The sequence below is a fragment of the Lolium rigidum genome, chromosome 1, assembly GCF_022539505.1.
Source record: "Lolium rigidum isolate FL_2022 chromosome 1, APGP_CSIRO_Lrig_0.1, whole genome shotgun sequence".
Lineage (NCBI taxonomy): Eukaryota > Viridiplantae > Streptophyta > Magnoliopsida > Poales > Poaceae > Lolium > Lolium rigidum.
The window spans coordinates 149523887-149535602 of record NC_061508.1 but is presented as its reverse complement, the minus strand read 5'-3'; positions in this window follow the sequence as shown (position 1 = coordinate 149535602).

Here is an 11716-nt window from a genome sequence, read left to right as displayed (position 1 = left end):
GTTAGGCCCATAGGCGACGAAAAATACCCCTTAGCGGACGATTTTGAGACGTTGTCTATCAGAACTTTTCTTGTAGTGAGTTAGCATGACGTTAGTACCCAACGGCCTCCCGAAAACTCGTCTACCATGGTCTGAATTTTCGTGGTTAAAAGCCCCTCGCCCGCAAGAGAATTCTAACTTCCACCTAGCCAAATAAGCATGTAGAGGTGGTTAAGTTTGATATCTCTCCCAGTTGCACTTGTTAATAAATTCAAAGTATTGACCCTCTGTGGATCTCTTATGTTCCAGGGTATTATGCTGAAGAATATGGATTGCTGGGTTACAAGTACGTCTTCGCTCGACATGTCTGCCAGTGGCATCATGAAGATAGATGGATCCATGCTTTTAATTTATCGTTGAGAAATGCAAATAAATGCTAGCCATGATCTATGTAAGTTGTAATGAACCCGTATTTTTGTTGGATCATGACCAATCACCTTTGCTACTTGATATTTGATTCTGGACTGTGTGTGCTAGCAAGTTGATCCGAGACTAGCACTGAATAAACATGTATCAGCATCATGTCGGGTGAGGTCACTAGTCTTGCACTTGAACTCAGTTCGAGATGCAACTTCTGTTTCTTCTTTCTAAACATGGAATATTGAGTTAGCAAGCTACTCGAGTTCTTCCTTCTCATTTGTTGGTACATGTATAAACTTGGAAAATCTTTAGAATTAGTTCTGAAAGAGTATCAAAGCGACTTGGAGATTTCATAGTAAATCCTCTATCCTTCCAGTTTCTAAGAAAGATTCATTAAATTCACGATCAATATATAGTGTCCGAACAATCTTTGTTTTTATCGACCAAGTTGTACTATTAAGATAGATTTCATTAAAAAGGTGACAAGCATCTAATACGTCTCAAACGTATCTATAATTTTTGATGCTCCATACTTGTTCTACACCAATTGCTATATGGTTTGTTTACACTTCGTGACACTTTTATGCATTTTCCGGAACTAACTTATTGACAAGATGCCACAGTGACAATTCCTTGTTTTCTGTTGTTTTTGTAATTCAAAAAAAGTTGTAAATGAAATATTCTCGAAATTGGACGAAACAAAAGCCAAAGTTCCTATTTTTCCCGGAGTGAAGACGGAGTCCAGAGAAGAGACAAAGGAGGGCCACAAGGCGCCAAACCACCCCTAGACGTGGCCTGGCCATGGCCCACGCCTAGGCATGGTCTGGGGCCACCAGGTCTCCACCTACCTCGCCCTTCCGTCTATATAAAGCTCCTAACGCAAAAACCCTAAATATACAAGCCTTTGTCCACGAAAAGTTCCGTAGCTCCGTCGCCGTCGCTGACATGATTCGGGGGGGGGGATAGAAGTCTCTGTTCCGGCACCCTACCGGGACGGAGAATTGCCCCCGGAGCCATCTCCATCGACTCCACTGCCATCTCCATCGCCGTTGCTTACTCCCATGATGAGGAGGGAGTAGTTCTCCCTCGGGGCTGAGGGCTCTACCGGTAGCTATGTGGTTCATCTCTCTCTTCCATGGTGTGATCTTTATGTGACCATGAGCTTGGTAATCTAGATGTCGTTATGCTATTCAAGTGAATTTTACTTATGTGATCTCCGAAAACTCCTTGTCCCACGTGTGTAAAGGTGGAGTGTGTGCAACGTGTGGGTCTCTTAGGCTATATTTCATAGAATACTTGTTCACTGAATTATGATTTGAGTTGGACGTCTCTATGAAACTTGGTGTGTTAGTACCGCCTATGAATGCTCAAAGTGCAGCGTGGGGTGTTCAAAAGTACTTGGGAATACATTTTTAAGGATTGCTGTTGCAGACCTATACAATGGATTAGTGTTCGTCATCCAGCGGGACAATCTTTGGAGTAGCATAGTGAAGTGCTTATATTTATATTCCTTTATGACATCATTGTTGAGAGTGACCACTAGTGAAAGTATGATCCCTAGGCCTTGTTTCCAAACATCGAATCGCCGTTTATTTACTGTTTTACTGCATGTTTACTTGCTGCCATATTTATTTCAGATTGTTATTACCACTCATATTCATCCATATCACTTGCATTTTACTATCTCTTCGCCGAACTAGTGCACCTATACATCTGACAAGTGTATTGGTTGTGTTGGGGATACAAGAGACTTCTTGTATCATTATTGCAGGGTTTCTTGAGAGGGATACCTTTGACTTCTATCTCCTGAGTTCGATAAACCTTGGGTGATCCATTTAAGGGAAACTTGCTGCTGTTCTACAAATCTCTGCACTTGGAGGTGTCTATAAGAATAGAAGCGTGCGTAGACATCAAGCTCTTTTCTGACGCTGTTGTCGGGGAGGTAAGGTAAAAGGTACTCACATACTCTGGCTACTAAGTTTTTTAGTTGCTGGTGAGTGCTCGAAGTTATTTCCTTTAGATTCTGCAATTACATCTTTTTGTTTCTTGTTTTTATTTTCACTAGTTATGCTTAATGGAAAACAAAAAAAAGAGCTTTGTAGTATTTATCTTGAGTTAGGACATGAGGTGTTTGAATAGAAAATTAAAAAAACCTATGTAACTTCACTTGCATGCTGATAGCAATGTTATTAGTATGAATTATTTTAACACCATTATTCCTAATGCTATGGAAAAGTATAAGCTTGGGGAAGCTAGTTTTTATGAAAATGATCTTTTTAGTTCCCCAGCTTTGGAGGAGGAAATTTGCTATGATGATACTATGCCTCCAATATATGATGATTACAATGATGATTATGTTATTTTCATTCCACCTACTATTGAGGAGAAAATTAATTATTATTACAATATGCCTCCTATATTTGATGATTATGGTGATGAGAATAATAAGGATAGCTATTTTGTTGAATTTGCTCCCACTACAATTAATAAAAATGACTATGCCTATGTGGAGAGTAATAATTATTGTATGCATGTGGCTCATGATAAGAATGCTTTATGTGATAGTAATATTGTTGAGTTTATTCATGATGCTACTGAAAGTTATTGTGAGAGAGTAAAATATGGTTGTAGAAGTTTTCATGTTACTAAAACACCTCCCTATATGCTGAAAGTTTTGAAGTTACTCTTGTTTTATCTTCCTATGCTTGTCACTTTGTTCTTTGTGGATTTATTTGTGTACAAGATTCCTATGCATAGGAAGTGGCCGGTTTAGACTTAAATTTGTTTTATATTTGCTTCTAGATGCTCTCTTTTACTTTAATTCATATTTCTTATGTGAGCATCTTGTCAAACTACTGTCCCTAGCTAAAAGGCATTAAAGAAAATCGCTTATGGGAGGCAACCCATTGTTTTATTTCTGCAGTTTTTATTTTATGTTGAGTCTTGGAAGTTATTTCCTCTGTAATAATCTCTCCTTATCATTTTCATTTCGTTTTTGTGCCAAGAATAGCCTCTAATAGGAAGTTGATGTCCTGAAAATAAATTCTGTGTTGTCACCATAAAAATTCGTAAAAATAGCCAGAGCGGAATTTTGAGCTGTAATTATTTATGCATATACCCCAGGTTATTATCTAACTTTCTTTAGTTGACCACTTCCCGTGATAAGCAACAGAGGATTTTTTTTAAAAAAATCGATCTTTACCTGTTGTTCTGTGTTGACAGATTTCTTGCATTTGCCTCTGAAATCTCTCTTTTTGAGTTCTTTTCATCAAAGAGCTTTTTGAATGGTTGCTATAGTAGCTTATACTTTAATAGATGTTTGATATATGTTAGTACTGAACCCAAGTGAATTTGTTTATTTTGATTGTACTAATGCTGCTAATAGAGAATTGTCGAAAGTTTTGTATGAAGGAAGTTTTCAAGTGTAGCGAGTGAAGAATGATGTGATGAGATGAAGAATGGACAAAAGCTCAAGCTTGGGGATGCCCTGCACCCCAATAAATATCCAAGAGGTACAAGCGTCAAATCTTGGGGATGCCCAAGACATCCCCTCTTGATCAACAAAGCAACAGGTCATCTCTCTATGCGCTATATTTTTATTGCTTCATACGCTATGTGTTGTTCTTGGAGCATCCTTATTTTTGTTTTTAGTTTAGTTTAGTTTTGTTTGCTTTAGCATATGGTTGGATCCCGGCATATTTGTTTTGGAGAGAGACACGCTCCGTTTTAATTGCATAGAACGCTCTAGTTTTCGTTGTTATTATTCTACGAGTGTTCTAGTTTGCTAGTACTACGTTTAGCTCTTGTTCTTCCACTCGAATTATGTTCATAGCTCGTTAGTATTCTTCATTTATTTATGATTAGCTCTCTGGTCTATATTGTATTTCATCTCTGAGAGTTATTTCAAATAAGTTGATTGGTGTTGGATACGAGTAAAATATTTCATGACTATAGTGATGCAAAAAGAAGCTTCTCTAGACTGTGGCATAGACTTTGGCATGTCATGGTGGATGTTATTCTTGTCATATACTTAGTATTTATTGTTGTAGCATGAATTATCTCAAATAGCTGAGAGTGCATAATGTGTCATTGAAAGAATCATCTGTTGTTTCTATCATAAAAGCATAATATTGTGGTATTCTCCTTTGATGCTTTATTGGGTTGACTTGGCACATGCTTATAACATGTTATGACTATAACCAGTCAACTAAATCCTCTATGATCATTTAGTTTTGACTTGTAATATCACTTTATGCTTTGATTGATAATGTTTTGTCGTTATTCATGACTAGGCCATTATTTCTCTCTTAGTTGGTCGCTCCCAGTCTTTTGCTAGCATTCGCCTGTGCTGAGTATGAACTCTACTCGTGCATCCAACCACAATGAAACAAAGTTTGCCAATTGTGTCCACCATATCTACCTAGTAGCATTATTTCTATTCCAAGTAATTCATCATGTTTTTATTTATCTTCCAAATTAAAATTTTGGCATGAGAAAATTAGTCAGTAAAGCTCTCACGAACTTGATGGCACATTTACTTTCTTGCACCTAATAAATTTTATCATTGTGCCTATCTTATGAAGTTTATATGTTTGCAAATTGCGAGTTGGGAGTTATAGAACCATGCTTTCATGGGGAACACTTTCGACATTGCACTTATATTTAGTTGATGTCATGTTCTTTTATTTATGGATGCCTAGTGGTGCGAAATAAAATGGAAACTTATAAGTACATGGAGTTTGTATATGAGTTAGGGAAACGCTTGGGTCGCTATTCATGGTGGAGATTTACAGCTAAGCCATAGTGAGCATTCTATGAAGCATTTGCAATAAAAAGCTATACCCATAGTAAATAATTTTTTTTGATGAGATGCTCACTGTCTTTTTGTCTTGTCATTTTGGCATGGGGTTGCTCCACAAGAGTACCTCCATATCATCGGGCAAGAGGTACCCCATTGGCGGTTCTCAATGATACATGTATACTTACAATGACAAGAACTTATTTGTGACCTAAGTTGAGTAGCATGAGGTTTAGGTACTCGCATTCAAGGGGCATGAGATTTTCAAGTTGTGATTTGTAAGCATATAGCTCATATTTTATTCACATTAACTTTAACCATTCAAGATGCTTATGATAGGGGGCAATGAGAGCTCAAAGCTAATAAGTACCATACTTTTTGGAAGATTTATAAAACTTGTTTATCTTGCTTACTCTTCAAAGAGTCTCTCTTTTACTATTATGTTGAGTCTTCATATTCTACTTTATGCACCAATTAAGAGAGCATAGTTGTCATTATTAGTGCAATGTGCATGGTCCCAAAATTATTATTGATTCATGATTGTTCTATTGCTTGTTCTTAAATTATTTGTATCTAGTCACCCTCTAAACTTTGAAGGTGTCCTAGCATTTATGTTTTGCTATTCCATAAAGAACATGTTGAGTACCACGTTACTATGTTTTAGTTGCTTTCAATACACTATTATTCATGATCCTTTGTTTGAGTTACTCTTCATGTTATAACATAGTTGCTAAGTTCTATTGATGAATTATATCTATCATGCCTATGTTTAGAGTACTTTAATCCCAGCTCATAATGCTTTTACAATAACTTGATCAAGATTGTGTTGGCTTCATGTCACCTCAAAAATTATTTTGTTATCACTTACCTACTCGAGGACGAGCAGGAGTTAAGCTTGGGGATGCTTGATACGTCTCAAACGTATCTATAATTTTTGATGCTCCATGCTTGTTTTACACCAATTTCTATATGTTTTGTTTACACTTCGTGGCACTTTTATGCATTTTCCGGAACTAACCTATTGGCAAGATGACACAGTGCCAGTGTAACATCCCAAATTTCAATAAGAAGAAGAAGAAGATTTCCAGAGATCCAAAATTCAGAACCAACAAAAACTTTTATTTTGCATATAGAGCTATGCATAGGACTTGTGCATTTTGAGTGATATGCCATGATGATTGTTCTTATGCTTATGTGATAAACCCTAAAACCCTAAATTGATCAAGTGAAGATCACCAACAAAATAAAATAAAAGAGAAAGAAATCAAGTAAGAAAAACCCTAAAACCCTCACATATGGTCTAGGCCATTTTTGCAAATCTTTCCTAGACCATTTCGATCTTCACCATTAGTTGTATTATGTTACTAAACACTTATTACAACTTTTGGAATCAAAGAAACACAAATCAAATCAAATTCAAACTCAAACTGTGATCACATGGGATAATGGTCAAATCTGCCATTTACATTCTGGTCACCACTTTTAGCCCTTGTATTTCAAGTTTTTCAAACTAAACTTTACCAATTTTTTTCATGTCATCCAAGAGCACATCAAGGTGAACAACTTGCGTAAAGACCACCATGTCAAAATCATCTTGGATCAAAAACTATGCTCATGCAAAGTTGAGACTTTTTAACTTTGGCAACAATCTCACTTTGTGCAAATTTGCATTTCTTTGATTTTTAAAATTCCACCACCACACATGTTTGTCTCTGGTCATTTGCAACCTACCCAAATGCACCAATTTCCATTTTTTGAAACCTTTTGAGCTCAACCAAATTTGGCAAGATTTTGAATTTGCCAAATATTGAACAAATCAAAAACACTATTTGCAATAGTGTTGGCCTAACCCTACTGCCCCACTCCACTCTAACTGGTTCCCTTGTCCCCTCTCTCTCTCTTAAACCAAATAGCAAGCCTAGGAGAGGAGCTAGCAAGCCATGGGCATGGCCATGCCGGCCATGCACCACACGTTGAGCCACCCCTCCCCTTCTTCTTCTCTGGCCACGGCCACCTTGCCCAAACACACCACCTCACCTCCCTACTGCATCCTATGCCAGCCATTGTCGAGGAGGACGGCGACCGTCGCCGGAAAACGCGCTCCCAGAACGGCATCGGCATGCCGATGATGTCGCGTGTGTGCACGCCGCGGACGTCACTGGACACGCGCCGCCTTGCCACCCTGCGCCTCGCCTGGACCACCGCTCGACGAGTTGAGCACCGCCGCACACGCACGAAGCCGCCAGACACGCCCTCGACCGCGACCCGTGACCGCCGCCGCCGGAGATGAAGACGAAACCCCGCCGCGGACACCGCCAGACACGGAAGCTTCCCGACAAGGTTGGGCGCCTGGGCTAGCTAGCACCGCCTATCGGACCGCTGTGACGTCGTGAACACCGCAGCGCCCTCGCCTAGCTCGCTAGACCACCGGAGACGCCGCGCCCGTGTCGACCTCGCCGCAGCACCACGGGCACTCGCGCGCCTATAAAAGGAGAGCTCCATTCGATGATCTGAGCACGCCATCACCTCTCCCTCTTCTCCCTCGACCGCCTGAGCCACTCCACCGTCGACATTCCTCGCCGTAGCTAGCCAATTGCAACCTCACTGCCGCACGCCGCCGCGGAAGCTCGCCGCCGATTGACGCCGCCCCAGGACACGCCGCTTGTACCAGGAGCTTCGCCGTCGACTACACCTTCCTCGCGCACACTGCCAACCCTTGCTGGAGCCTCGGTAAGCGCTCCAACCCCCTAGCCTCGCCGCGCCAGTGAGCTCCTCTCGCCGGCAACGACGACGAACGAGCGTCGTTCGATCTGGATCTAATCCAACGTCCCACGCTGCCCCGTACCGATTCGGGGTTAGTGAGTCGTTGACGGGTGGATCCCACCGTCAGACAGCCCACGCGTGCGTGGACGCGTGGTGGGCTGGACGTGGGCCGTTTTAATTCATTTGGCCCGTTAAGCTTTTCCCGCCGGCCCTTTAATTCAAAATTGAAATTCCAAATCCTATTTAAATTCAATACTGGTCCTGACTTTGAATTGCAATAGAATCTGTTTGGCTTGACCAAATTTAACAAACTTTATATTGTTGGAAAGCTACTGAAAAGATATACCCAATGCAACTAGTCTCAACCCTAGATCTTCTGTAGAAATAATGTGACAAAAAGAACAAGTCAGGGACTTTTATACATTCAAATAAATCTTAAAAATCAACCAAAAATGATATTGAGTTGATTTCAACTCTCATATCTCACATTTCACTTACACTAATTGTTTCTGCAAAAATATGGTGTGGTCACTTTGGGTGATCATGCCCTAGTTGAAATAAAGGACTATATGGCTAGTTTAAGTAAGTGATATTGTCCAAAACTGTTATGCAAATCATATGAAGTGTTTCACTTCATTTAAATTTTGTCCCAAGTACTTTCATATGAAGTTTGGACCCCTGGTAAAATACTCTCACATGAAATACTTGGTGAATTTAAATAATAATTAGACTTGTTAAATTGTATGAGGTATTATACCTCATTTAAATCATTTTCCCAAATGATGATGATGAATGGTTGACTTAGGTCAACATGATTTCATGCATGATTGTTGGGAAGTTAAATCTTAAGAAGATTCAATGAGAGGAAATTATTTTCCTCCAACACTAAATGGAAACTATCATTTACATATGTAATGAGAGGAAATTATTTTTCCTAGAGAAAGAGAACCAATGCACCCAAATTGTGTTATGTGTGTTGATAGAATAGTATGTGTGAAGTAATGTGGTGCTTAGTATAGCTCTTGAACTTGTTGAGTGATTATACCTCGTATTCGAATTTAGACGCTAGCACCGGAGAATACCAGGAAGAGGAAGGTTGCTACCAAGAGGAGGAAGAGGGGAACTTTGAGAACTACCAAGGCAACCTAATATTCTTGCAAAGTGCAAAGCCCTTTGGGGCAAGGCACCATTAGTTATACCTTACTTACAACAAACCTATCCCAAGTTTTTACCTTACAAGTTGTTACTTGTTTATTTAAAGAGTTACTTTTATAGTTAACTTTGGTCTAAGTCAAGAAGATTACTAGAGTAGCAAAGTTAGTCTCAAGCTAGCCAAGCAAGATAGCACCCCTCATGATTAGTGCTAGTGCTAAATACTAAAACTTGACTACTCTAGATGGGAACATGTGACTTAAAATGAATTTGAAACCTTGGGATGAGGAGTCATTCCATTGAATGAGTTTTTGAAGGTGAATATGACTTGGAGAAGATGGTGATTTTTGATTAAAACTGATATTGGTTTGGATGCGATACCTTTCCAATTTTGAGTACCCCCACAATACCTGATTACGGGTAGGGCTTAACTGGAAATTTATGCATCTTAGTATGGGTTCCTCTCGAACACACATCATAGGGGTTATGCCAAGGCTGCCTCCGTTGTTGAGAAATGATGTGAATTGAGGTGAATTGTACGGCCAAGCCCTGTGCAGTTCCCAGGTTGACAGTTGGTCTTCACTGGGAGGTCAAGCTCATGGGGAGAGGTGCTCATACTAGGGTTTGTAAGTGAAAGGTTATGGTTGATTATCCGCGTACCGTGTTACGATGATTCGGGGTTGTCCCGACGGATGAAATCAAATGTTGTGGCACAAGTGTGCAACCTCTGCAGAGTGTAAACCTATTCGAATAGTCGTGTCCACGGTTACGGACGGTTGGAAAGGCCATACGCTTTCCGTGTCGATTCTTGAAAATATTGGTGAAGTGAATGGTGATTGGTGACTTATTTTTGAATCACCACTTGAGTTGTGGGAATGAAACTAATGTTCCCACTTGAGTTAGTTAGCACATGAATAAGTCTTTTCTCAAATACTTGTGAACTAAAATTTTCTTTATGCAAATAAACTAGAGCTTAGCACCCCCTTACTAGAATTGTTAGCACTTATACTAGTATTAGTTTGCGAGTACTTAAAGTACTCACGGCTTTGTCCCTGGCTATTCAAATGGCCAGAGTATGAAGATGAACAGAACTACCAAGGAGATGACCAGAAGGACGCCTATGACAACTAGGAGTCTTCCGACGTCAAGCGTTGGCCTCTGGACTAGAGAGTCCATTTATCTTTACGCTTCCTCTATGAACTGGCGTTGATCAATAGATCAACTATTTGTGTAATATGGATCATGTGATTCAAGTTGTAAGACAATATGGGTTGTAATGAATGATGACTATGATATTCGACTATTATGCCTCGCAACAACAATATTCCTGGGATTGCGATGAATGACATAATAGGCATCTGGACTTAAAAATCCGGGTGTTGACAAGTTGGTATCAGAGCCATTGTTTGACCTTAGAAGACCCTAGTTAGAATGGACGTTCAAAAAACTTAACTTTGAAATCAAATGAAGGGAATATTTATGAAAACCTATTCACACTCTTGTCTTTGAGATCTTTTCAAAAATTGATGAATCATGCTCTTTCTTGTTTGAATCTACATAAAATTTTGCCACACTTGTTCACTCTCTAACTTACTCATCCATTTCGCTTTCAGATGGAGCCGAATGAACCCATCAACACCAAGTTTTACCAGCTTGGGACCGGCGGGAGTCTGATCTTCGAGCACGACCTCGATGCCGTCTCGGACTTTCTTGGACGCCCACACCCCGAGTTCCACGGAATTCAGGTGGATGACCAGCCCGGAGGAGAGTTGCAGTGGTTCATCACCGCTGACTTGAGGGGCAAGATGGAGCTTCCCACCTCGGAGAGGATCCTCTTCTCCTTCCGCGAGAGCAACTGGCTCGACGGACTCGCACGTGCCCTTCAGGAGGCACTTGCGCGTCTCTGTGGACAGAACGTGGTGCGCCTACTTGCGTCCCGCTTCGCGCATCTCGTGAGGCGTGATGCTATGGGAGTGCCCATGGAGCTGCAGCCGCACCCGGAGTTGAGGCACCATGCTGAGCATCTGGATTTCATGCTGTACCACACTCAGCAGGATCTGGACAACGCCCGTGCTTATGCCAACCAGACTCACCTTGCATTGGCAACTCATGCCGATGCCATCAAGATGCTTGCCCAGGACCGCAAGACACTCCGCCTGCAGCGTGCCAAGAAGGACGCTACCATCGTGCGCCTTCGTGCCAAGATAGCATCTTTGGAGGCCACAGTCAAGGCCCAGGAGGACCAGCTGAGGGAGATGGAGGAAGATGATGGAGGTTTCGACCTTCAGGGAGGAGGAGCCTTCCTGAGTGACGACGATGACTTTGAGGAGGACGAGTTCACCGAGGAGTAGGACTACGAGTTCCTGGAGGCAGGACCCGACGACTTCGTCCCGATCGATGTGGATGATGAGGAGTAGTTGCACTTGATCACTTATGTAGGTGTGAGTTGTATCCCGTCCCTTGTATCGTAGCATGAGAAATGGTTCTTAAAACCATGGGAAGTGTTAGTTTGTAATGTGTGATGTTGAATGAATGAATGAATGTTTGTGTTTGTCATCCAAAGCATTCAAGTTTTAAAGTTTTGAACTTACTCAAAATAAACCA